Here is a 26,442-nt window from a genome sequence, read left to right on the forward strand (position 1 = left end):
AACGTGCCCAAGGGGCTGTTAGTCTGGGCGGGGGGCTGAATTTGAACTCAGGACTCAAACCTGGCCTCCTGAGCGGTGAATTTACACACCGCCCTGCACCACCACTTCTTGACAGAGATAGCCTGGGACAGTGTCTTCAAACACCTCTGGTGTCGTAGACACACAAGTCGACGACTACAGTATGTTGACCTGGAATACGAGAAGGATGTGTGGGACCCACACTCAAGTGGGGAGCACCCTGGCTCTGGCGGCAGCGCTCAGCTGCTCCAGGGAGAGCCCGAGCGCTCCTCCTCCAGGAAGGACGGAGCTGAGCCAGGCTGGCGGGCCGGGCCGGTGGCTGTGGCCTCGAGTGGGCCGCCCTCCCCTGTCCAGCACCATCAAAGGCGGTCTCCTGGCCGGCGGGCTGGGAGCAGCAGGCCACCGTGCTTGCTCCGGGACAGAGCCTGGTCTGTCTTTCCAGACGGTGCAGGGACAGGCAGGGAGCTACGGCGAGGGCGGGGGCTGGAGGCCGGGGACTGCTGCCTCTTTTCCATCTTGCCTGGCAAAGGAAAGACACAGCCCCAGCTTAATTTTTTTTCTTGAAGTCTCACAAACCCCTGCTAACGCTGAAAACAGGGTCTGCTTTGAACCTGAGCTGGAACGTGCCTTTTTTTGTAGCAGCTCCTTGGTGTTATTCTGTTGACTTTTTAAGAGAATAGTCATAGGCTACATTCTCATGATAGAATCTTTTTTTTTTAAAGAGTATTTATTATTTATTTATTTATTTATTTTAAGATTTATTTATTTATTTATGATACAGGCAGAGACACAGGAGGAGGGAGAAGCAGGCTCCATGCCGGGAGCCCGACATGGGACTCGATCCCGGGACTCCAGGATCACGCCCTGGGCCAAAGGCAGGCGCCAAACCGCTGAGCCACTCAGGGATCCCAGATTTTTCATTTATTTATTCTTGAGAGACACAGAGAGAGAGAGAGAGGCAGAGACACAGGCAGAGGGAGAAGCAGGCTCCACGCAGGGAGCCTGACATGGGACTCGATTCCCTGGGCTGAAGGCAGGCGCTCAACCACTGAGCCGCCCAGGCGTCCGTCATCACCAACGTTACTATTTTTTATCCCTCTCTGTAGAAGTTAACCAGTATTACGGGCCTTGGTGTTTTACTCGTATTACTTGCATGGTGTTTCAGTGCTTTTCTCAAAGAGATTTTCCAACCACTGTTTCCTTGATCTTAGCTATTGTTACTCCATTTTGCACGTATGGAAGCTCAGGTTCAGAGACGTCGAGTAACTTGCCCGATGTTGCGCAGCCCGTGGAGTGGCAGGATCCACACTCTGCTCCTGAGTTCCAGGTGTTGATCACACGAACCTCTCCTCACACTCAGGTTTTAAGCGGAGCTTCTGCTGGAAAGGGGGGGGGGGGTACAGGGTCCGTGTTATAGGCAGAGGGCCCCCACACTCTGCAACAGTGACTTCTCAAGGGTCACACAGCTCATTTCTTCACAGCCCCCTTGCCCTGTCAGAGGACAGAGTGCTTGGGGCAAGTTGTTCAGCCCCCGGGAACCTCATCTACAAAACGGAGTCAATAAGCTGTCCTATTTTTATAGTGGGGTGATGCTGGGAGCGATGCCCATGACAGAGGCCTTGTGAGTCTGCCTCCCCTCCTCCTCCTCTGCCTGGTGTTTCCGCTGCTCCTCCCCAGTGAGACCCCACAGCTCCCTTTCCAGAGCTGGAGACCTGGGGAATGACGGCGCCCTGGGAACACCGAGCCACATAGCACTGTTGCCTCTGCTTTCCCCATCTTGTCCACAGATGCTCCTCTTCATCTGAGTGTACGCGTAGCTCACTGTGACAACAGCTCAGCTGCCCCCTGCGTGGCCCTCGCTGACTGCCAGCGCTGCCCACAGATGGACCAACTTTCACAGCAGTGGTCAGAGGCAAAGGCGATTTTGGATCCCCCTGCTATAGCTAAGGAGGCACAGAGAGGTCGATCCGTTCGCCCGAAGTCACACAGCTCTTACACGGCAGCCTGGCTTCGTCGCCCGAGCTCTGGTCGGTAGGCAGGTAAGCCGAGGGTGGCAGCATACGTTGTACAGCTCATGCCACTGTGATTCCCCAGAACTGCACACAGGCAGGCGGTGTGGGGGGCAGCAAGGGAAATGTGAGCTGTGGGGTGTAGTTTCCAGTGTTGCTCTTGTTCCACCAGGTGAAGCCACTGGGTGGGTGCCGGAGCTGCTGTGTGATCCGTGGGTGCTGGCATTCCGCACTGTGTGGCTGCAGTTCCTAATTCCCCCGGCCCCCGAAAGCCCAGCTGGGCGGTCACGGCAGAGGGCACCTTACAGGAGAGGGGGTGGGGAACGAATGGAAAGGACCTGCGGAGGGCATGGGCGAGGAATCGCACAGAAATGGGCAGAGGGGTTGGTGGGCCGGTGGACCTAAGGGTGGGAGACCGTGTAATTCGTTCATTTAAATGAATCTAATTATTCAGCACCTCTGGTACCCACTGCGGAAAGCCTTCTGCTCCTGCAATTGGATCTTCCCCTCGGGGAAGACAGAGCAGGCTTGGAGATCTGTTTCTCGGGAGGCCACTTGCAGGAGAGCCAAGATTTGTCTGAAGGATTTAGGATTCCAGGTCCAGAGGTCAAGTGTGTCTTGACCTCTGTGATCTGGAATTGGGGATGTACATCTCCCGCTCTGAGTACGGGGATGAGAATGGTGATCCCATAGCTCCGGGCTTGGGTACCAAGGTGCTAGACACACCTCTGAGCACCTTCGACCTCTTAGCTCACGGAGTCCTCATGACTCCCTACAAGGCAGGTGCTATGGAAACAGGGCCGGTGAGGGCTCAGGAGGTGGTTTGTGCTCACACAGCTTGTCCTTGGTGGTACGAAGGTTGGGGCCTGTAGTCGGTCTGGGTCCTTCCGTGTTGTCATCGCCCTGCACTGCTCTCGGTGGGGTGGGGGGGGTGGGCAACTCCGCAGCTATCAGGGAGGAATCCAGGGGGCCATGGGGGGCAGCTCCCGAGTGCTCAGGCGTTTTAGTGCATTTCACATCCATCCGTCCTCAGATGGCTTCCTGCCTTATGTTTTCATCTGCATGCATTTGCTGAACATTTATTAAGCAACTACTGTCTTCCAAGTCTTGCTAGATTCTGGAGATACAGAAGCAAAAAGCTCCAGTGTCGTGGCTGAGCGTTGCTCAGCTCATGGCAGACTCCCTAAGGAGAGGAGGCAGGAAGGGGACATCCGTTCTGTGCCAGGCGCTGCTGCGGACTGTTGCAGGCGTTCTCTGTGAAGCTGCTCAGTGTCTGAGGTTCAAGGAGGCTGAGGGCCAGCCAGGTGTACAATGCCAGGAGCCGATTAGGACTGAGGTGGACAGCCCCTCAGGAGGTCCAGACGCCTGCTTCTCTTCCAGGCTCTCACCCCTCCCCTGTTGCCCCCAAACCAACACAGAAGAGGCCCCAATAGAATTCTTTCTAGCGTAACCTTAGTTCCTGGAAGCAGGGAACTGGCATTCACTTAACTGTCCCTAATGTTCTCTTTCTTGGGTGTGTCTCCTCCCTCTCTGGTCTTCCCCAGATGCAGAAGCCATTCTGGGAAGAGCTCTCCGGCACACGGCAATTTTGTCATCTGCAGCAAAAGGCGGATAACAGAATTACTGGAAATATCCCTGATTTCTTTCTGCTTACCAGTTCCCTTTGTTTGCCAGAAGGGATTAACACAGGCAGTCATGGTATCAATTCTGCTTATCTGGCCCAGCCCCTGAAACTATTATTGTTATTGCATTTTCCAAGCTGGAGGAGCCTTGAGCCTCTCATCCTCTCCTTATACAGGGAGGGTGGGGGAAAGAGCCCCTGAGAGATGGGCTGCCTGGTCCCAGGTCACCCAGCTAGAAGGTGGCAGGCCTGCAGCATGGACCAGGATTGGGCCTTGGTGGCTCTCACTTCCGTTCACCTCCTGGAGGTCTGTTGATAGGAGACACCCTTCCTGGAAAGACAACAGCTTTGGGGTGTTGCTGATAAAGCTAGATGGGTGTGCCCGGCAGGCCTAGAATAAAAGGATTACCAAGAGGAGCTAGGAATCAACCTTCCTTGAGGTGGGTTCTGCAGATAAAGATGCTTTTGAAGTTCAGTTGGTGGGAGATAGGATCTCTGTGGCAGAGCCTGTCACCCCTGAGCCTTCTGGATGGATGCATTCTGATAGGGAAATCAGCAAGCTGAAGATAGGAAAAGAGAACACTTATCACTGGAGGCCTCTGTGGGGCTTGCTTTGAGTACTTCCTTCCTGTCCACCCTGTTCTGGAGTCTGTCTCCACTTTGCAGATACAATAACTGAGGCATAGATAATCCTTTTCTGTTTTTGTTTTTTTTAAATCCTGATATGCATATTTTCTTTCAACTTCCTGGGACACTTCAAAATGCAGGACATGCCTCACTATGCAACAGTTTTAATTGAGCGTGTACTATAGTCCAGGTGTGGTGCTGGCTCCTGGGAGCACCGAACTAAGCAGGATGCTCTCTTCCCTCGGAGAGCTGTTGGCCTCCAGGCAGGGGAGAGTGGGAGGAAAGATTGGGTATCACAGTAGTGGGTCTTAATGCTATGCTGGAGACACAGGTTGCCGTTAGCACACACAACGTCCCACAGTGTGGACTTGACTAGGAAGGAAGAAGTTGAGGTGGAGAAGAGGCAGGCAGGGTTGCTGTGTGTTGGAGGAGGGTGGGGAGGGGGAAGCCGAGACCAGACCCTTGGAAAGACCATGTGACTTTGTCCTGAGGACAGTGGAGAATCTTAAGTGCGGGAATCTTAAGCAAAGGTGTGAGAGCGTGAGGTTGGCACTTCAGATAGTTTGCCCTTGCTGCATTTACAGACAAAAGATAAGGAAAGTGGCAGAGAGGTGACAGGGCCTGACCTGGGAGTGGGGTTCTGCTGGAGAAACTCCTGAACAAGGTGTGTGATATGCTTGAGGGTTAATAGGTGGTTAAGGATCCGACATGCTGTTGGCATCTATAGGCCCCTGCATGGATTCGGTGCCTTGTACTGTGCTAGGAAATACTGGGGTGCGTGTGTGTGCGCGCACACGCAAGGGTCGTGGGGGGATGATCTGGTGGCTCCGGAGCTGGGGCAGGGGTGAGTCTGGGCTGGAGCTCCTCCACTATAGCCGTGGGCGAGACCTGCGTCCAGGGCCCCGTAGCACCAACAATTCCAGGTTGTCCCTCTGGGCAGCTGCCTTGAGGGCTCCCAAGATTGACGACCACAGCCCTGTCTTTACCGCCTTGGCGGAGCCTCGTGCCCCTGACACCCTGCACGCATTTCTCTTCTCAAAACCATCCAGTGGCACGGGTTGTGTTTGCAAAACTAAAAAGCGAAGAATGTTCGTTCCTCTTTCTTTGCACACCCTTAGGATTCACCTTCCAGTCCTTGTAGGACGAGTGGTAGTGATCTGTGGGTCTCTGGGGTCCCTCCTCCTGGGTCTGACTCCTGGCTTCAACAGTGGCTGACAGTATATCACTTATTTCAGTCTGTGAAATGGGTATAATGGGAGCACGTCTGTGTATTACCAGTTTGTTGTGAGACCAGGAGGCGATGGGCGTAGAACTCTGAGCAGGGAGCTGGACGCATTGGGAGAGTCTCATCCGTTTAGGAGGCTGTTGCTCTACACATTATCCTCCTGTGCACTGCTTTACAGGTTTTTAATAAAGAGGGGTTTTGATATATTGCTTCTTCATCTGAAGACCAGAACCTTGAGATGGGTGTCATCTACTCACTGAGTTTATTTTAGTTTAGCTGTAACATGAACAATGGTTTGGTTTAGCTGTGATCTTATTTTGTAGGCGGAGGGGCTCCGAGTGGTTAGGACCTGGGTCTCATTCCTAAATTCCAGGCTTGGGCTTTTTTTTTTTTTTTTTTTTTTTTGTCTGATGGGTTTCTTCTCCATTTTACTTTATTTTTAAAGATTTATTTATTTATTCATGAGAGACAGAGAGAGAGAGAGAGAGGGAGGGAGAGAGAGAGAGAGGCAGAGACACAGGCAGAGGGAGAAGCAGGCTCCCTGCAGGAAGCCCGATTCAGGACTCGATCCCAGAACCCTGGGATCATGCCCTGAGCCAAAGGCAGATGCTCAAGCGCTGAGCCACCCAGGCGCCCCGGTTGTTCTCCATTTTAATGTTCCCTTTAACAGAGGAGCAGACTGAGACCTACATCTGTGTGATTGCTGTTAGGTCCCCACTGAGGTGGTGGCCTGGCCTGGCTTGTGGCTCCTCTCTTTCCCCTGCAGAATCGGGGTCTCATCTGGCCCAGCAATCTCTTCCTCCTGGAAGTGTCCACGGGGTGTGTTTCAAGTTCTAGGGTCTGTCACTCCCCCTCCCCCCCAGGCAGCCTTCCTGCCCCTGCCCCTGCCCCTGCCCCAGGCTGACCGCAGCCTCCCCCTCTCCCCCCCGACTGCCCCCTGCTGTCTGGGTTGGGCTAGAAGCAGAGGCCCAGCGGGGTCTTTGGTCTGGGCACCTGGGGATCCATCCTGGCAGCTCACCCCACTCCTGGGGCCTGGACTTTGCACGTCGGTCGACTGAGCAGTTCGGCTCTTTTTCCAGGTCTGGGATTATTTCTTCTTCCTGAGACCCTTGTGAAGGGCCCGGTGGCCAGAGGGGAAAGGATGTGTCCCGCTGTTGAGGGCTCACAGCCAGAGGAGGGAGGGGGTGATGCCCCGCCCGGATACACACAGGCAGCCTGCAGTGTGAGGATGAGGAGGGGTGTGCTGAGCAGGGTGCATCCAGGGCAGCTCTGGGGGGGCCCGTCTGTCAGGAGCCTTCTTCTGGCCCATGGCGGGCCTGCTCCTCCTCTCAGAGCAGGAGGCCAGGAGTTCATCCATCCATCAGAAATATTTTTTGGTCCTTCCTCCACGTGCTGGCCCCTTTCTCAGCTCATGGCAAACAGCAGCCCACAGCTCAGTGGGCCCTATGGGACCAGTACCTGATGGGTAGAGGCCCTCAGGGGGCACCCTGATGTTAATGCAGAGGTCGGGCTGGAAAACTAGTCAAAGAGAATTTCATAATAAATTGACTAATTGCAATTCCAGTTCTAAAAGTTTTGAAGGGGGTGTGCTGAGAGGGTCATTTACTTGTTTGCATTAAGTTAAACTTCATTACTAAGCGGCCCGTTAAATTCTGGTGGATCTGTATAGCTGGTGTTTGCATAACGAGAAGAGAAAGGTACTAATAACATCTCACAGATCCCAAACTTTAGCAGTAGCATTATTTTCAATATTACCACATTACGGTGTGGGGCCCAGTGAGGCCCTGGAGTCACTCAGCAGTGCAAAAAGCTATAGGAAGGGGCCTAAGGGGCCGGGAGCTTATCTCCACTCCCATTATATGGATGGTGCAACTGAGGTGCTCACAGGTGACCCTGGTTGCTTTGGGTCGCTCACCTGGTAAGTGGCAGAGCTGCAGGCAGGACTCAAGTTCTGGGACTGTGACCTGCTGTTGTTCATTTCTGAGCCATGACCCACTTCCTCTCCCTGTGACCGGGTGGAAAGGGGGGGCGCAGAGTGATGCTGGGTCTTGTTCCGCTTTCAGGCACCCAGAGGAAACCTCTGGAGCAGTGAGAAGCCTCGTGTGGCATGGAAGTGTCCTGTGGCTGGCACTGGCTGATACGGGAGCCCCTGGCCATGTGTGGCTGTTGAGCACTTGAAATGGGGCCGTGGGGTCTGACAAACAGCAGTTTTAATGTGGATTCACTTTTTTTACAAAAAGATTGTATTGATTTATTCATGAGAGACACACAGAGAGAGGCAGGGACAGACATAGATGGAAGGAAAAGCAGGCTCCCTGTGGGAAGCCCGATGCAGGACTCGATCCTAGGACCCTGGGATCATAACCTGAGCCAAAGGCAGACACTCAACCACTGAGCCACCCCGGTGCCCCTGGATTCACCTTTTTTGGGGGGCAGTGCAGGTTCAGAGTCCTGGGGGGCACCTGACTCCTTTGGTTCTCTCGAGAGTTTCCTGATTGTCAGCTCAGTGCTCCTACTTAAGGGCTGGCTGGCGACACAGTCCCCAGGTGGAGCTCCGGATAGTCCCTGCTTGTGGTCCCTTCCTGGGCTCTGGCCTCTGGTTCAGCTAGGATGTGAGAGCCAAGTTCGGGCCACAGAGGGGCGTGGGAAAGACTTTGTGCAAGCCCCACGTGCATTGGGTTGGACCTTGCCTCTTTTAGGTTCACAGCAAGGAGTGTCTGCTGGCAGAGACATCAGAATGTCTTCCTCCTTCCCCTCCGGCCCCTGCACCCCCAGCAGGGGAACCCCGTAGGCTGCTGCCCCCAGCTCGGGAAGACTGATTGGAGGGTGGGTCCCCTGACAGCTCCTCCAGTAATGAGTGTTTGCTTCTGGAGGCTCCTGAGATGTCACCCCAGGCTGATTGTAGGTTGCATGCTTTGGGCAGGAATGAGTATCCACCCGCCGGGACAGAGAGAGGTCAAGAGGAGGGCAGGGCCTTTCTTTGAATGGAAAACTAGACTAGGGGGCCTCTTGTGGACGATGAGGGGTGAGTGAATCCAGAAGAGGGGAGCCACACCTGGGGGGCTTGGAGGAGGGGGAGTGGGAGGAGGGGCGACCTAGGATTAGTCCCATGAAGTCTGGGTCTTTGTCCCTTGGCTTATCACCTTATCCCCCAGATCCCAGTATGTGGCAGAGAGTAGGATTGCAATATAATATTGGGGGAAAGGAAGATAAATGGCAGGCATTGGGGCTGACACTGGGGCCACCTTCAGAAGGGGGGATGTTCTTCATCCGGGATGTGTTCTGGGCAGGACCACGGGGTGTGCACCTGCCGCTGCCCAGCCCCCAGCACAAGGCACAGTCCAGCTGGGCCCAGGGTATGCGCGTGGCCCTGCGAGAATGAGGCCACTTCAGGGAAGTCCACACTGTTTTCACGGGCTGCTTTGAGACCTCTCTGAAGAAGGGACCGCACACCTGGTCAGTCCTCCTGCCATAAAGACAGAAAGGAAAAGTATGCCAAGTACTCCAAGACTCCTTTTAATCTCAGAGTCATACATCTAGATAAGGAGCTGAGCTCACTCATGGGGTTCTGTAACTGGCCCAAGGTCACACAGCAGGTCACTGAAAAATATTTGCACACACACAGGCCTCATTTATGGGCTGGAAAAGTCTGTCTGGTCAGTTTACCGCAACTAACGTTTGTTGATGCCTGTGGTATGCTTGGGTGCTTCCTTGGGAGGGCACTTTGGGGTTCGAAGGCCCTGGAATCCTATGACCTGGGAGTGCCAATTCCTGTTCTTTGCCATCCTTTTCTGTTTGTGGGTGTGCCCAGCTAACGATCTTGGGCCGCAGAGTGAAGCCTGAGGAATGTTTGTGGAAGGACTGTCTGGCTGATTGGACAGATAGATTGCACAGGGTTTTCCACATGGCAGTGAGGGAGAAGCTCAGGATCTATCCAAATGGTGTGGAGGGACCTGCTGCACCCAGGAGTGTGTATGCCCCCTTTTCAGTGACTCCCACCTGCCTGGCTTTTTAGGGAGCAGGATCTGTGCTTTGCGTCCCTTCTAGCAAGTACAGGTCTGGGAACCCCTGTTGTCCAGACACCCTGGACCTGGGTGCCTCTTGAGCGCAGAGCTCTGGGTCAGTTGTGGGGTGGGGTGGGGGTGGCCCCCTTTCAAAAACACCACCAGGAAGAAACCAAGGTGGTACCGATGTAAACGCAGCAGCTAGGAGTTCCTGAGGTTGAGGGCCAGGTGGGCAGGTGCAGCCTCTCTGCTTTGACACCCATGCTGTGCCCAGACTCTGCCGGGGATTTGTGGAAGGGGCCCTGTGAGTCCCCGCTACCTGAAGATGCTGAGAGGGCACAGCTGACCTGGACACTGGCTTAGGTGAAAGCTGGCCAGCGCAACATATCTGAGAGGTGGTGGTAAGAGTGGCAGGGCGGGCAGGGGGTAGTGGGTTGAATCGTGTACCCTGAAAAGGTATTTTTGTCTAAGTCTTAATCCTTAATACCTGTGAATGGGATCTTATCTGGAAGTAGAGTCTGTGCAGATGTCATGGGGTTACGATGAGGTCACATTGGAGTAGGCCAGGCTCTAAATCCAGTGGCTGGTGTTTTTGCAAGAGGATGGATGGACAGAGGTGCGCACACAGGGACAAAGGCCATGTGGAGACGGGGGCAGAGATTAGACTCCTGCATCTGCAAACCAAGGGGTGCCAAGGACGGCCGGCAGCCAGAAGCCAGGAGAGAGGCAAGCAAGGATTCTTTCTAGGGCCTTCCGCGAGAGCAGGGCCCTGTGACCCCTTCATTTTGGACTCCCAGCCTCCAGGACCGTGTGAGAATAGCTTTCTGCTGTTCAGGCCAGCTGGTTTGTGGTCATTTGTGCGTACGGCAGCCCTGAGAGACCAGCGCAGAGGAGAATCCCATCCGGTCCCGAGGTGAGGGCTTTCCTGACTCCATTTAGAGCCTAGAATTGTGAGTTTATAAATGCACTTTGCTATTTGCCTCTGCTGATAGGATTTGGCAGTCTCTCCCTCCTTCATTCATTCACCGTTGGCATTTATAATGTCTTAGGATCTGTCATTAGCTCTGCTGAAATCTGTCTTCCCTGTCCTGGTCACCCAGGACACCCCCGGGGTTCGCTTCAACCAGTAGTAACCCCACCCTGTGGCTATCCTGTCTCCTTTCTTCCTGGCCTAGGAGCATCTCTGACCTACCTAAAACCTACCCAGTCCATCTCAGACCCTGCCCCTTCTAGGATACTTCTGGGGACCCCTCCCGGGCTCCTCACCCCTGCTCGTTCCCAGTTGCATACTATGAGTGTTTTGGAGACAATTTCTTGTTTGCATCCAGAGCACCTCTGAGAGTGCTCCTGTTACCTCCGCTGTATGGGGGGAGAGGGGCAGAACGGGCATCCCTACGTCGCCCAGCACGTCGGTGGGCAGCTGGCCTTCACACCCAGGTCTGCCCAACCCCAAGGTCTGTACCCTGGAGCCCGGTGCCCCACTGCTCCCACCCTGTGCCCAGCCTCTGCAGGAGGTGGCTGAGGTCCCCGCTGCTTAGAGGGCTTTTCACAAGTGCTTGATCTGTCCGGGATTGCCTGTGAGGGCCTCGGGAATATCTGGGTTGGGCAGCCCTGGTGGCGCAGCAGTTTAGCGCTGCCTGCAGCCCAGGGCCTGATCCTGGAGACCCAGGATCGAGTCCCATGTCAGGCTCTCTGCATGGAGCCTGCTTCTCCCTCTGCCTGTGTCTCTGCCTCTCTCTCTCTCTCTCTGTGTGTCTCTGTGAATAAAAAAAAAAAAAAGGAATTATCAGGGTTAGGAAGTTCTTGAGAGGACTGATTGTGTCTCCAGCCCCCGGTCCTGGGCTGGCATACAGCAGGAGCCTAATAATGTGTTTCTGCCAAAGGGAGGAATCAGAGAGGCCCAGCCCCTGAGCCAGGGCACTGTGGGGCAGCAGTGGGGGGAGAGCCCGCCCTTTGGAACCCACCGGGCTCCAAGATCCAGCCTTGCTGTGTGGCCTTGGCCAGGTGGCAGACCTCCGTGCCTCACTCTCCTTATCTGTAAAATGGGGATAAGAAATAGCATTGACCCCCAAAAGCTTACCGTGAGGGTTTCTGGAGTTCATGTGGGTGACGTGCCTGGAGCTTCTTGGCCACTTGTCAATGTGACAGAAACATGGCCTCTGGCTTTAGAGGTCCAGGAAGCGTTTGTCGTGGTTTTTTTGGGAGCGGGGGAGGGAAGAGCAGAGTCCTGGCCTTTGAGCGCCCCTTCTACTCTGCCGAGAGCGGCTGGGCTGGTCGCTTCACGGGGGCGATGGGGGACAGCCTGCTCCTGGGAAGAAGCCAGCACTGCTGTTGCTGCAACCCCAGGGCTGAGGGTTAACCTTCACCCAGAAAGAATGTCCCCACGTCTCCCTTCAGCAGCACTTCACACCAAGGCAGCTCCTGCCACCACACTTCAGCGACTTTTCTGGGCCTGGCACGGGACGGGGCACATGGCATCTCCCCACCCCCCACCCCCGCCCCTAGCAGCGCACAGGGAAGGTTATGCCCACTTGACAGATGAGGGATCTTCCTGCACTTTCCACCTGCCCCCTCCAGAGGTGCTGGGCTGGCTGCCTCTGACAACAGTGCACCCAGGAGGCCTGCCCATGCCCATGTGTGCCAGGGACTCACGGGGTCCGCCCAGGATGGGCCCCAGGAACTTGTGTTCACCCCTGGCTGGTTGCTGCCCGTGCTGGTCAGGTGCTTCCCAGTGGCGTCCGCGAGCCAGGTGGCTCCAGCTGGCCCGCTCCGCGGCTTTGCAGGAAATCCCTGGGCTGAGCAGGAGGCAGGGAGCGGGGGAACCCCTTGCCATGTGCCAGTCACTCAGAGTGTTCCAAAAGGAGCTGTTGAACCGTGGCCTACATAAATTAAGAAAGACTCCCTCCTCGTGCAGGCGTGGGCTTGGGGCTTTGGAGGAGAAGTCACTGGTGGCTCTCATCTGCATTAGGTGCGCCCTAGCCCCATGGCACCAAGGGCTCAGCTCTCAGCAGCCGAGCTGGGGCCCCACCTCCTAGACTCTGATGTCGTGCTGGGAGGGCCCAGAGCATCTGTGCTTTCTGAAGCCACCAGGTGACCCTGCTGGCAGCCAGGGCTGAGCCACACTTGGTCATTTGCATGTGTGCCCTCCCTCCCCACACGTGGCACATGCAGTCCTGGGAGACCAATCAGTCAGACGAGGAAATGAGAGTGATGCAGTGAGCCACCAGTTTGTGAGCACCCGCCACTGCCAGGCTCAGGGCACAGTGTATGCGGCTCCCCTACTCCTCACCCCACCCCCCTGAGGAAGGTTCTCAAAGATGCCCGCAGGATGGAGGCAGATCTGAGGTCACAGGGTGAGAGAACAGATCCAGCGGCGGAGGCCTGGAGGGGTCGGCGTCGGGGCTGGGTTCAGGTCACCTGTGACTCCCTAGCGCTGTCCCCCCGACTTGAGCGCCCCTGCCCGGCCCTCCGGTGGGGACAGCTGTCTGTTGAGATTGCTGTTCACCCCAGAAATCCCACCGGTGTCCTCTGCTATAGAAAATTAAAGTCCCGCACGACCTCGAGCTCCATGTCTAGAAACCGGTGCCTTCTTGTAAAAGACTGGTTTTGGGAAATGTGGTATATAAATTATTTTTAGGCTTCTCAGCAGAGTTTTGTTTTAGGAGGATGGGGCATTTAAATATATACAGATCTGGGCTCTTCTATTCCTGTTTGAGCACCGTGGGCGTGGTAGAGAGGAGGAAGACTGATCTCATAGAAGCTGAGATGATCAGATACTGCCGGAAGCACCACGGGGCCTGGGAGACTCCCGTTGCTAATATGTGACCCCTCCCTTAGGTGCCTACATTTTCCATTCTCTGATTAGAGATCGTGTTTCTTTGCCTTGATCCTCAGATGCCTCATCTCCTGAATTCTGTTTCTAGTGCCCCTGTATTCCACCCATTTCTTTCCTATACATTATTGAAGTCCCCCCCCCCCCCCCCCCCCCCCCCGCCAAAGAAAAATCATCAGGGATACCTGAGTAGCTCGGTTGGTTGGGTGTCTGACTCTGAATTTCAGCTCAGGACATGATCTCAGGGTGCTGAGATCGAGCCCCACGTCAGGCTCCGTGGTGGATGTAGAGCCTGCTTAAGATTCTCTCTCTGTACCTTCTTCTGCCTCTCCACCCCCCTCTTCCTCTTTTTCTCTCTTAAAAAAAATCAACATCAATGTCGTTGTCATTTATTACCCACAGAATGGAAGTGCATGGGTGGCTCAGTTGGTTGAGCATCCAACTCTTGATTTCAGCCTGAGTTGTGATCTTGGGGTCTTTGGATTGAGCCTTGCGCTGGGTTCCGTGCTCAGCAGGGGTTCTGCTTGTCTCCCTCTGCCTCTCTTCCTGGCTCATGCTCTCTCTCTCTCAAATAAATAAATAAATCTCAAAAAAAAAAAAAAAGAATGGAAATGGATAAGAAACAAAATCAGTAACACTACCCCCCGCCCCCCAATCAGATTGCTTTCAGATGTGTGGTATGTCTGTCCATACTTTTTTCTTTTCTAGAAGATCTTATCCATTTATTTAAGAGAGCGAGAAGAGAGAGAGAGAACAAGCGGGGAGAGGGACAGAGGGAGGAGAAGCGACTCCCTACTGTACAGGGAGCTCCACAGGAGGCTCAATCCCAGGACCCTGGGATCATGACCTGAGCCAAAGGCAGATGCTTAACTGACTGAGCCACCCAGGCGCCCACGTCTGTCCACATCTTAACTTACAATTTCATTTGGGCATAGGGGTAGGAAATATTTCATCATGTTTTTTATCTGACATTAGGTCATAGGTATTGTTCCATTTTGTTGAAGCGCCTTGCGAACGATCATTTTCAAAGAGCGTGTAATGGCTCATCAAGTCAATAAATTATATTCTAACCCAGTTCTCTGCTGTTGAAAATTAAAGTTCCCAGTGGTTTGCTGTACTACTTAAGGGTGCGGTGAAGAGCTTTGTACATGGAACTCTTCCCTTCTTGGAAAATCCTTTGGGCACATTCTCAGCAGGAGGATTATTGAGTCAGAAGGCACAGTTTTATGGCTCTCGACCCGTATTGCCAAATTACTTTCAAATAAGGTTGTTGGCGTTGCTACCATCAACATGTGGATATGCCAGTTCCACCACAACCTCATCAACACCGGGTATTATTAGCTTAAAAAATGATAATTCAATAGATGCAAAACGGTTTCTTGTTAAATTTGTACTTTCTTATCCTTAATGAGGCCAACTTTTTTTTCCCCCTCTGCTTGTTTACCAACTCTCTTTGGGAATGCTGATTTTGGCCGTTCCTCCTGCCAACTTCGTTACTTTCCATGCGGACGCCTTCAAGTAGAGCCAGTTGCAGCGCAGCCTTTGCTTAAAATGAGCGAGCTTCAAAATTGAGCCTTTGTGTGAAGTGCTGATCAGCACACTGGCTCCTGCGTGTGAAGGCTGGGGTTGAGACTCGCATCGTGGGGTTCTGTTTGCAACCTCAGCTGGCCCTTGTAGTCTTCCTGACTCCAGACTCCACACTTGTGCCCCTAGATTCGTCTTAGGAACAAGACGTGGCTTTTCTTCAGAAAGCTTTGAGACACAACTCTTTCAACTATTTTGGGCTTCCTAGCTTTAAAAAAAAAAAAAAAGAAAAAGAAAAAAGAAAAAAAAAAGAAGAAGAAGAAAAAGAAGAAGAAAAGCCCCTGTTAAAGCTCATTCCTGTTAAAGCTCTCTATAGGCTGTTTGTATTTCTCGATAGCTTTCTCTGATTTTTGTCTCACTGCTTTACCTCACCACATCCTGTGGGGTCAGGAGGCTCCTCTAGTCCTGTTTATCTCTGCCTGGCTGTCATGCTCGCCTGGCTCCCCAGCTGAAACCTCCTTCCCCAGGAAGGCTGGGGCTAGCCTTGGGAGAAGCCAGGATGGATTTCAAAGAGCCTTGTTGTCCATAAGAAGAGTGAGGTTTACATCTCTGGACTTGAAAAAAAAATGCCTGCATTCAGCCCAGGGGGAGTAATTACATAGGAATGGAAATTTCAGTTTGAAAACTCACAGACTCTCAGGGTATAAAGAACTCTCAGGGGTCATCTCTCCCAATCTTTGTCTGGAATAGGAGTCCCCTCTATAGCATGTGTGATGTTGGCCTCACTGTTGCTAGCATCCCTCCTGTGCTGTGCAATCTGCATCTTGTTGAATAAAATCAGCCTCATATAGATTTAATGCCCTTAAAACAAGGACTTCCAATGGGAAGGGTGGGAGGAAAAGCAACAGGACTTGAGAAAGGGCTTTATGACACAGGTCTTGTTATTAGCACAGGTCACTCGGCACAGTATGCCTTCGAATCTGGCTGTGTCTTGAGGAAGCTCTTTGAGCCTCGTTTTACCCATCTATGACTTGAGGACAATATGCCTGGCTTTCAGTGTTAAGGATCACATGGGAAGCCCATTAGGGCCCAGCACTGGGAAGGCTGGAGATGAGTGGCGTTACCCATGATTGCTGTAGGAATTAATGGATTCTTCCACGCCAAGCTGATTCTTGGGTTGACAGTTGACTTGTGGTCACTTGAAATCATTTTCACTTATGAGAAGTCTTGTTCTGTCCTCCCTGCCAAGGGAGAAGTTGCATAGCCCCTTGAGTGGGTCTGCATTATGGGCCGATCGAGACCATACACGACTGGGTAAGACTTGCCAAGAGTATCTGGGAGTAGTGATTTCTTAACAAGGAAGGAACTGGTTTCTCCTCCTTAGTCCCTTACTTCTCTCATTCCTCCCATTTATGAACTGAGTCCCCTTGGTCCTGTCCCCGCTCAGCTCTGGGGAGGGATCTAGGGTTGACCTTCCCTCTTTTGAGAAGTAGAGGGAGATATCTCTCTCTCTCTGCCTCGAATTTCATTCTCCACTTGCTTCTCCTTCAGCTCTTTTCACCTGGCTGTGAGAGTGGGGGCTGTGGACTTGCTCGTGAGGTGCCAAGACACCGGGGCCCCTTGCACAGTTGACCTTGGGGGTGCGCATCCAGGTTTCCCAGCCTTTGAACCAGCTGCCTGAGAGTCAGGATCTCCAGCTGCACCATTTCTTCCCCACCGCTGATTTGCTGTGTGTGTTTAGATGAGACCCTTGGCTCTGTGAAGCCTCATTTCTTTCTGTAGGAAAGTTAAGTGGATGCTTTCTCAAAGCCCTCAAACCCCTTTTCCAACTGAAATCTATGTGTTTGGGTTAAATCAGGTTGTGGTCCCTGTGCTGTCCTCCCCTCCTCCCCCCTTGATCAAGCCCCCTGGAGGGCCCTCACAGGAGACTCTGGAACCCCTCGGGATTTGCCAAGTACTATTGGAAGGGGTGTAGCACAGGATGGTTCCTAGATAGGCCTGTGATCTGTTATCGGGCCTCCACTTGTGTCGCCTCCACTTGTGTCGTGCTTTGCATAGGCGCGGTTCAGGTCTGCAGGCCCCCTGCTAGGTTGTAACACAGATAAGGTCAGGGAGGTGGGCCCTACGGGAGCCAGGTCTTGCAGGAAGGAAGTGGTGGAGCCTCACCTCCAGCCCAGGTCGCTCGGCAGCAGAGCGTCTGCTTCAGCGGTGAGCTTTACTGCCTCCCTGTGACTTTCCCCTTCAACTTGACACCTGGCTGGTACTGAGGTCAGTTCTCTGAATTGTCACCCCTGCCTGCCACCTCTGATGGCCTCAGCATTTTTAGCCTTTGAGATGCTCCCAGCTTAGGAACGCATAGCAATGGGCCAAAAGCTTCTGGGTGCTACTAGTCTGTTACGTCACTTGTTTCACAATTTCCCCAGGTAAACTTTCTCCCTTCCTGCTGTCCTCATCACAGACTCTTGCTCGCACGGACACCAGGCTCCTAGTTACTCCCCTCTGTCCCAGGGGGGCTGTCTGTTTCCCCAGGATCACCCTCAAAAGTGAGGACACTTCAGTGGGTTGGGGTGAGTGCCTGACGAGGATGGTCCTAGGGTCCATATGCTTCTCAGGGGGACTGAGCCTGGGGCCTGGGGCTCTTCTGTGTTGATTCTGCCCCGAGGAGGCTGCCTTCTCAGAATGGAGGCTCTGGGCACCCCACGTCTCCATCTGCCCCAGGAGCACGGCAGACGAGGGGTTCGACTCACCTGCCAGCCACCTGAGGGACGGATGATACAAGAAAGCTTGCATCAGTTCTGTCGCCTAGCGCCTCTGTTCCTCAACCTCAATGGCTTCCTATCTCTCTAGGATTAAGTTTTCAAACCACACACTATTTTCAAGTCCCCCATCAGTGCTGCCTCCACTAGTGATGGGAACGTCCGAGCCCACGTTCATAGTGATGGATGTTATCGTTGTGGAAGGCGTCCCCCACTTTCCATCACTGGGAGGTCACGGCGACTCTGTGAAGGGTGTTGTTTTTTAGTCGGTGTCTGGTGAGCAGTGTCGGGACTCAGTTTGCTAATAATGCTAACGTCTCGCTTCTCTTACTTCATTTACCTTCCTCTCTTCTCTCACTTTCAGGCTGCTCATCACAGGTCACCACCTCCAGGAAGGTCTCCATGAGTGGCTTAGTTGTCATCTTCATCATTAGTGCTTCTTGAGAACTGTGATACACACTTTACGTGAATCTCATGATTTAACCTAATGAAATCATCGTTACCTTTCATTTGGTGTTTAGCTGCTCAAGGCATGACTTCCTAGTTCAACAAGCTCTGTCCATCTATCCATCCATTTTTGCCCATCTGGTCATCATCTAACCATTCAAATAGACATTTTACCAAGCTTCTTTCCTGCACTGGGTACCAAGGGGAAGAAGGACCAAGAAAATGAGTCTCCACCTGAAGGACATGGGACTCATCCACACATTACAGCCACTACAGGTGTTCACCCCCAAACAGCTCTCTCACTGCTTGGAGCTGCTCGCTTAGCCTTCAGCATTCCGTCCAATAGGGCCCTCTGAGGAAGCAGCTCCCATCTGCTGACTGGGATGTTTGTTTATCCTGCTCCTGGAGGCTTCCTCCTGATGCCAAAGGGCCTGAGCATCTATCCTCAGAATCTTCTTGATGCAGGTTGGGTTCCTTGGAAAGCAGATGCTAAGCTGATAGTAAGCTGGATATTTATTATGGCATGCCTTTGGGAACAACAGCTATGCAGCTGAGGGAGACGAACTCAAGACTGGGCAGAGGGAGAAGTCAAGCTGTACCAGTGTCCCAACAAAGACTTCAGTTGACCCCACCGGAGTCTTAGAGGTGGAATGGTCTGGAATTGAAATGAGGGGTCGACCAGTCATTGTATGTGGGCTCTGTTGAGGAAGGGTACACAACCTTGCGCAAGGTCATCGTCTTCGGCCAAGGCAGTTGCCAAAGAGGGCTGACAGCTGGAGGTCATCTTGTGCCAGCACTTGTCAACAGCTGCTTTGGATGAGGGCTGCGTGGGTAAATGTCTGCTTTGTTCACCGTTTCATCCCCAGTGCGTCGCACACAACAGGCACCCAGTATTTTGGGGCATAGAATGACCTCAGCTTTATGGAAGCCTTGGGATTAATTCATTCAGGAAGTATTTACTAATTTGGCAGTGATCTTTGGAGGTCCTGCATGTCAGGCACCATTGCTGTTCTTACGGAGTTTATAATCAGGGGGTTTAGGGTGGGTGGTGGTTCCACATTGGCTTCCTGGAAGAGATAGTCTGCACGCTGGGGGTGCGACTTCCTGGACGGTGGGCCCCGGGCCAACATTAAGCCCGGCGTTTCCTTGCCCCCCCTAAGGAATATAGACTTACTAAGAGGGAGAATGAATGGGTAAGGGGTGTTTTACTCGAGGAGGGGACTCTCCTGCCAGCCCACCTATCAGCGCACCTGTCGGCGCACCTGTCAGCCATGGGAAATTCCCTGCTTAACTTCGGCTCACTGACGTTTGAGCTCCCAATAGCCTGGAACTTCCCCGGGGTCCCATTGGCCCAGGACTTACATCATCTGAGCAGTGGGAGAAAGGAGGGACCACTCTTTTGAGCAGAGTGGAAAAATGTATTTTCTCCTCTGAGTCACCAAAAACTACAGCTCAGGTTATAAGCAACTACGTAGTCTTTTTTTCCCCCCCGTATGTAAATGAGCTGTCACTACAGTTCAGGAAGTACCCACTGAGCAGGGAGGGCAGGGAGGATTAGATGAAATCAGTGAATTTTAGATCTGAAAGACCTCAAGGTTGCTTGGCTCCCCCGCCAAACTGCGAGAAGCCTGGAGCAGGGAAGGGACTTGGGCAAGGTCACCAGACGGACGTGGACTGGGGCAGAGGGGCCCGCGTTTGGCTCCTTGCAGTTCTCAGTTTCTCCCCAGCCCACTCACCGCCCCATGGGTGGGGTGGGGGGGGGGCCAACTTGGCATGTGGTGGGTTGTTTTTATCTGCACGCGTCACCTGATGATCCGAGAGGCTTTTACCGAAAGCAATGTCTTTGATGTTCTGGGTGACAAGACCTGAGCGCATTGGCAGGAAGGGAGGTTTTTGGGGTTGGAGAAATGAAAACTATTTACCTTTGGGGTTGATTGAATAGCTTGACACCTCTGGGGTCGGGGGGAGAGCGGGGAGGGTGTTTGTGAGGGAAAGTTGAGTGTGAGCGTGCATCCACAGAGGAGCGTTGGGGTGGAAAGCGTCCACGGTTCCTGGGAGGCCGCCCTGCAGAGGCCTTCCTCCTCCCGCCACTGCCGTCGCCCCCTCTGGTTCCAGGGGATGATGTGTGCACGCTTTACACCTTCACCGCCCTGGTCCCCTTCTGGCCTCACGTGAGGCTGGCTGCCCGATGCCGTGACTCCTGCAGGCGTGCAGCCTGTGGGCTCTGGCCCCAGGTCCTTTTCTCCCAGGGACAGCCGTGGGTCCTCACCCCCCTCTGTGGGGAAGTGGAAGGGCTGAGAGCCCAGTTTCTGGAGCGAGACTTCTGTGTCCTCCCTGAAGAGCTTGGGCACCTTCGCTCACTGTTTCGTGCCTCTCTTTTTTTGAGCTGTAAGGCAGGGAAGGTGTGAGTCGCACCCACCCCCTGGGTTGCTGTGCCAAGGGCACGGCACGGTTGGACAGGTGCGATAGGGTTAGGTGTTAGGTGGCTTTCCCACATTGCCTTAACAGCACCTCTGGGCTTTCAGCACCCCTGGGCTGGTTCTCTTGGCGAGCAGATCTATTTATGTTATGTATAATGCTGTTGTGTCTTCTGGGTCCCCAATCATGGCTGTCCCTGGCCTCTGAAAGCAGGGGTGGGTGTGGTGAGTGACAGCTGGACACCAGGGACTCGGTGGGGTGCGGCCCGGAATGGCTCCCTGCTTCGTCTTCACAGCAAGCTCATGCAGTAACCGGGTCAATTTCTTTTTCCTCCTTTGTATTCGTTCACACCATAACAATCCCAAACCTTCTTGAGTAAGTAAAACATTCACAAGATAAAACTGAGAAGGAATAAAAAGGTTTTCAATGAAGCCCCAGACCCATCCAGTGTCCCCAGACCCCCGTCTCTCCTCTTGGAGGACACCCAGGTCCCCAGCTTGTTGGGTCTTCTCCCAGAGATCTTGTGCGCGTTGTTGGACTCCGTAAGAGAAGACGTATGTCGGTGAGTCTATCTGCAAGCCGGTGCTGGGCTCTTACAGTGCTGGGGCAGCACCAGGGTCTCCACCCATGCATCTTCCCACTGCCTTGAGACCCCAGCATTGCCAGGCAGGAGGCTTCGGCTGCAGGGGAAAGGCAGGGCTTGGTGCTGGCTGCTGCTTTGGCCCATGGGGCCTGCCTCCCTGCTGCCTGTGGAAATCCTGTGAAGGCAGCGGGGGCTCAAATCCCAACTCCCCGGACGCTCCAGATTAAACCCTGTGGGAGCCTCCTTCCAATCTCATTTTCCTGCAGCATGAGATAGGAATAATGATAGCATTTGCCTCAAGGGGTCTGAGGAGGATCAGGGTGCAGAGAGCTTTCATAAGACCGCCTGGCACCCAGTGAACATCAGCCTCGGCCTCCCTGCCCCCCTCCAGGGGCACTTGCAGCCCCCCTGGCGCCCCGCTTGATGGCTCAGATGCCGGCCGCAGAGCCGGGCCCTGGGGCGTAGTTATACAGGAGGCACCCATTTGTCTTTCTTTTCCTTGGCAGGAGGGGGTGGTGGTGCAAATTGAATTTCAGCTTTATCCTTTGTAGTTTTCTGCACAATCCATCATAACATTTATCCCGCAGGTGACATGGTTTTTGTGGGAACGGCCTGTGCTTTACCCGCCTGGATGGCTGAGGCCAGCCGGTCAGGTCTGTTTTTCTGTTGTCCCGCGCCTGGGCTCTCAGTCATCTTTCATTTGGACACCATTTCAAACTGGCAGAAAACATTGCAAGGGTGATACAAAGAACTGGCGTAGACACGGAGTCACTCACTGTTAGTTCACTGTCACCCCAACCCCTTCACACATGCACACGCACGCATGCGTGCACACACACAATTTTTTTTCTGAACCATCTGCAAGTAAGTTGTAGACATGCCCTTTTATCCCGAAATACTCGGCGTGCATTTCCTAAGAACGAGGACATTGTCTTATATAAGCACCATGTACCGATCAACCTCAGGAAATTCAGCATGGCTGTAATCGTATCATCTCATGCACAGGCCGCATGCAATTTTGTCAGCGGCCCCAATAACGTCCTTTGGGACTATTTTTTCCTGATTCCAGATCATTCCTGCATTTAGTGGCCATGTCTCCTTAGTACCCCCGCTTATCATACACTATTTCCTTGGCTGTTCTTGACCTTGATGTTTTTGAAGAGTCCTTGCCAAGTTTTGCTTTGTAGAACGTCCTTCAGTTTGGGCCGGGGCCCTCATTCCGGAAAGTTCATGCCGTACCGCCTGCTTTACTTCGTGCTCTGTAGTCCTTGGTGGTCCCGCATGGCTCGTTGGTAATGAGCAAACTAAGGTATAGGGAGGTCAAGTGAGTGGTCCATGGTCACGTCATGTTCTTAGGAAGTGGCAGCCCCAGGATTGAAATCAGAGACTGTGTGACCTGCTGGCCCAGCAACGTGGATTATAACAGCATGTAAGACCCTGGAAATAACCCAGTGTTATTCAAGCACTTACCCAGAGTCGGGCATCATACTCAGCCCTCTGTGCACCCTGCATGCATCCTTGCCCCTGGTCCAGGAAAGTAACTGTTCTTAGGAGCCCTGATGTACACCTGATGATCAGAGAGGTTAAGTAGACTGCCCAGGCTGCACAGCTCTTAGCCAGTAGGGACTAGTTCTGACCCCAGCAGCCTGTGACCTGGGCGCACTCCCTGCCTCTGGGTTCAGCCCTGCTGGATCTCATTGCATTGAGGGCAGTACTGACAGTACTTGCAGGAGGTCACTTGGGATCACTGCAGGGGTCCAGCGCTGAGCCAGGCCTGGAGGTTTTCACCGGCTTTGCTGACCTCACTGGATTTGCTGACGTGCCTGTATTTATGTCCTTCCTCCAGGTCTTCTCCAAAGGGAGCAAACACATCCCAAGGCCAGGGCCTGCTCTCAGCGGCTTCTTGGGGGGGCAGGGGCAGCTGTCCTGTCCTCTGCTCCTGTAGGTGCCATAATCCATCTCTGTGGTCTCTTTGCAGTGAATGGATGGCGTTTTGATGATTTCCAGGTCAGGAATCCCTGTGTAGTCTCTCATTTCACGGCCTACTCACTCTCCTGCCGAGTGGCCCGGGTCCCCCACCTACAAGGCGGCTGGTCCTGGCTGCCATCAGTGTGCCCACTTGGCCCCACTGCCCAGGCAGCGCCCAGGTGGCGTTCAAGACCAGCTGCCCCGGTGGTGTGGGGGCCACGTTCACAGGAGAGCTGGTGATTAAAGTATTCAGGGATGTATGTCACACTCCTGCCCCTCACCTTCATGCTGGAGACAGGAAGGTGATATGGCCCTGCCTTCGAGTTGTACAGAGGACACTTGGGGACAGGACACACTTGGAATTCCACTGGCAGAGCAAGGGCAGGGGGTCCCTAAGCACAACAGCAGAGGGCCCGTCTCTGGGTCCCAGTCTGCCTCTTACCTCCTAGGGACCTCGGGGTCCCGAGTCTGCCTGTCACGGGCCCTCCAATCCCTTATTCATCTGAACATAGCACAGGGCCCCAGCAGTGATCCCGAGCGACATCAGGGAAGCATTGTCAGCATCCTGAGAATGTCTGTGGCCACCTAGTTCAGGTGCAGGGTATCTCTGGCAACCGCAGAGCAGGTGAAATCTGTCCTTGGGGCAGAGTCAGGCAGGAGGTTCTGGGAGTAGTAACCACATCAGCCTTTAGGCCTAGGCTCCAAGCACCTGCTACATGTCGGGCCTCCCTCTGCACCCAGCTCCCTCCTCTGCTGGGATTGATGGATTCCTGAGGAGTGGCCAAGAGAGTCCTGTCGCCCTGTGCTAGGCCGGTCTCCTTTATCCCTGGCTCACCTCCGTGAGTAGGAAGTGATTGTACTGCCTGCCAGGCTCCGTGCATTGAGGCAGGGCTGTGACCTTCCCGCTCTGACCACCCTGGCCGGCCCAGGGCTCCTCCTCCCATGCCCTGGCAGCGACCACCTGGCTGGACTGGCTCCTGGGAAAAACTTGGAAGTTGTAGTTCCTCATCTTCCATGTAACATTGCTCCGTGTGTGTGTGGTTGAAAACATTAATTAAAAACATTAATCAATTTGGCTGCCTTGGAAAGAGGTTCTTTTTCTGCAGGAGCTGATGTTGTGTGTTACTGCTGTCCCCGTTTCAAGGAGAGGGAGTGAGCTTGCAAGCCAGTGATTCAGCTGCATATTCCTTGTTTGGTGCCAGCAGCCTCCTTAGTGCCTCTGAGCTTTAGTTTCCATGTCTGTAAAATGGGGATGAGGTTCATGCTGTGACCTGACCTCCTGGGGTCACTGTGGGTGCTCAGTGTGGTCCCATGGGGATGTGCCTCAGCAAAGTGCTCTGTACAGACGGTGCGTGTTAATTTGATTCATTACGGTTCTCCAGTACCTTGTCATTCATAGAGCACCTCTTGTGTGCACTATTTTGTTTAATGCCGTGGCACAGCTGGGAGGTGGGTGAGTGTTGTGATCCACTGCATGGGTTCTGATGGGCTTCGCTTGTTCACTGGGTCCCAAGTACCGAGCCCTTATGTCGAATAAGCTGTCACACTGAGATAGGAAGAGGGGAGGCCTGTTCTCCCTTATTGGGAGGAGACTAAGGAGTTAGGCCTGAGCATTCGTTTAAGTGGTATTACTAATAGCTGACATTTCTAAGCATTCACAACCTGCCAGACCCAGTGCTAAGCTCTGCAAAGATTCTCACTTAACACTGAGAACAATCCTTTAAGACGAGAAACTGAGGTTTGGAGAGTAACTTGCGCAAGACTCTTGTAGACCTGGAATGCCGATCCGGGCTGTTTAACGACCAGAGAGCGGGGCTGCTGCCTTTTTCAGGCAATAAGGCAGATGCATTTTGACAACAAGGCAAAAAAAAGTAACTTTAAAAATGCCTGAGAAGTATGGGAGGCTGCCCATGGCTGGAGTGTGGATGTGCCGAGGAGGACAGACATCCTTCTGAGCTCATGGCCAGTCAAAGGACTTCCCTGAGTGAGCCTCTTCTGCTGGGAACTGGGGCAAGGCGAAGCGGTGCGACTGGTGCCTGGTAGGAGGAGACAGGCACTCCCAGGCTTGCAGAGCTGCTGTGGGTCCATCCGTGATGCTAACACCTCCCGGGGAGGCGTGTGATAACCAGAGGGCCTCCAAGAAGCTAGTTGTGACCACATTCTTCCTGGAGGAGGGAGAAGGAATTGGTGGTAGGAAATCCAAGCCACCTGGCCTCTGCTCTTGGCTGTGGGATGAGGGTATTTCTCCAGCTGTTCCTACACTTGAGAACGAGAACAGATTGCTTCTCAGAATTCGTCAGTCTTAGGGATTCTGAGTCCATGTTCACCGAGCTCCGTCTTCTTGATGATTTGATGGCTAAGATGCTGGGGATTTTGAGGGGGTGCAAGAGGGAGGCCTGGAATGGTGAGGATCACCCCCATTGTCAGTGTAACAGTGTGGCTTGCTTTCTCATGCACAAGTGAGGGTTGGGGGCATGGAGGGATGGCGGAGGGAGAGGGAAAAACAGACTCCTCGCCAAGCAGGGAGCCCAACGCAGGGCTCGATCCCAGGACCCCAAGATCATGACCTGAGCCAAAGGCAGGTGCTTCACCGACTGACCACCCCGGCGCCCCAATAGTGTGGCTTTTTTCGTACCATACCACTCCTTGAAGGAGATGAGTCGGTGTCCGAGCCCACCCAGCTGAGCATTCGGCTCTGCTTCAAGTATCCTAGAAGGTCCTCCCAGAGCTGAGAAGACCAACAGCGGCCCCCTTGCTCCCTTTCCCCCCATCTCCCTTTTGGCCACCTCATGTAGCCATCTTGATTATCAGTTAGGATAACAATCCTGGCGAAGCAACATTTTTTTGTTCCCTGAGTAATGCCTGATGTCCACCGATCACATGTTACCAGATGACAATGTGGAGCTCAGATAAAAGCTTACAACCTAGTTAATCTGACACAGCATCCGTGGCTCACATTATCCCCACTGGCTGTGGAGTGGGTTGGGCATCCAGGGACAGCACATTCTCAAAATGCAGTTAGTTACTGAGTATGTTTCTCGTTTCCCTCTACCTGGAGTTCCTGGGCTCAGATGAATGGAAAAGCTTTAGTGCAGAAGGAGAACGTACATGATCAGTGTGCAGGGGCTTGGGAGGCAGGAAGACGTGACTCTCAGGTCTGGCCTGGCCTTTTATGTGACTTCTGAAATGTGGAGCCCTCAAAACCGGTCTCAGAGGATTAAATGGCTTAACACAGGGCTTGACCCCATAATAATTGCTCAGTAAATAAATGCCTACTCTTCTGAAGCTTCTCCTCTAGCATATAGTAAATAGGCACTTTGTATTTTTCAAACGGATGGAAGGTCTCATCAAATTCGCTTAGTGTGAGTGTTGATACTAATACTTCTCTGTCCTTTTCTGGCATATTATAG

General features: G+C 53.4%; 1 long non-coding RNA gene across 15 annotated transcripts in view; it reads left to right on the plus strand.

The window, feature by feature from the left end:
- LOC112662462 (uncharacterized) overlaps window positions 1-26,442 on the plus strand; it is a 180,755-nt gene that overhangs the window by 125,627 nt on the left and 28,686 nt on the right. For 4 of the 15 annotated variants that reach the window (XR_004803259.2, XR_004803266.2, XR_004803263.2 and 1 more), the window contains one exon: window positions 1,806-2,057. The exons of the other annotated variants lie outside the window; for them this stretch is intronic. This is a non-coding gene — a long non-coding RNA (uncharacterized LOC112662462). The remainder of the gene's footprint in view (window positions 1-1,805; window positions 2,058-26,442) is intronic. 15 annotated transcript variants of the gene reach the window in all.

Source organism: Canis lupus, chromosome 13, assembly GCF_003254725.2.
Source record: "Canis lupus dingo isolate Sandy chromosome 13, ASM325472v2, whole genome shotgun sequence".
NCBI classification, from domain to species: domain Eukaryota; kingdom Metazoa; phylum Chordata; class Mammalia; order Carnivora; family Canidae; genus Canis; species Canis lupus.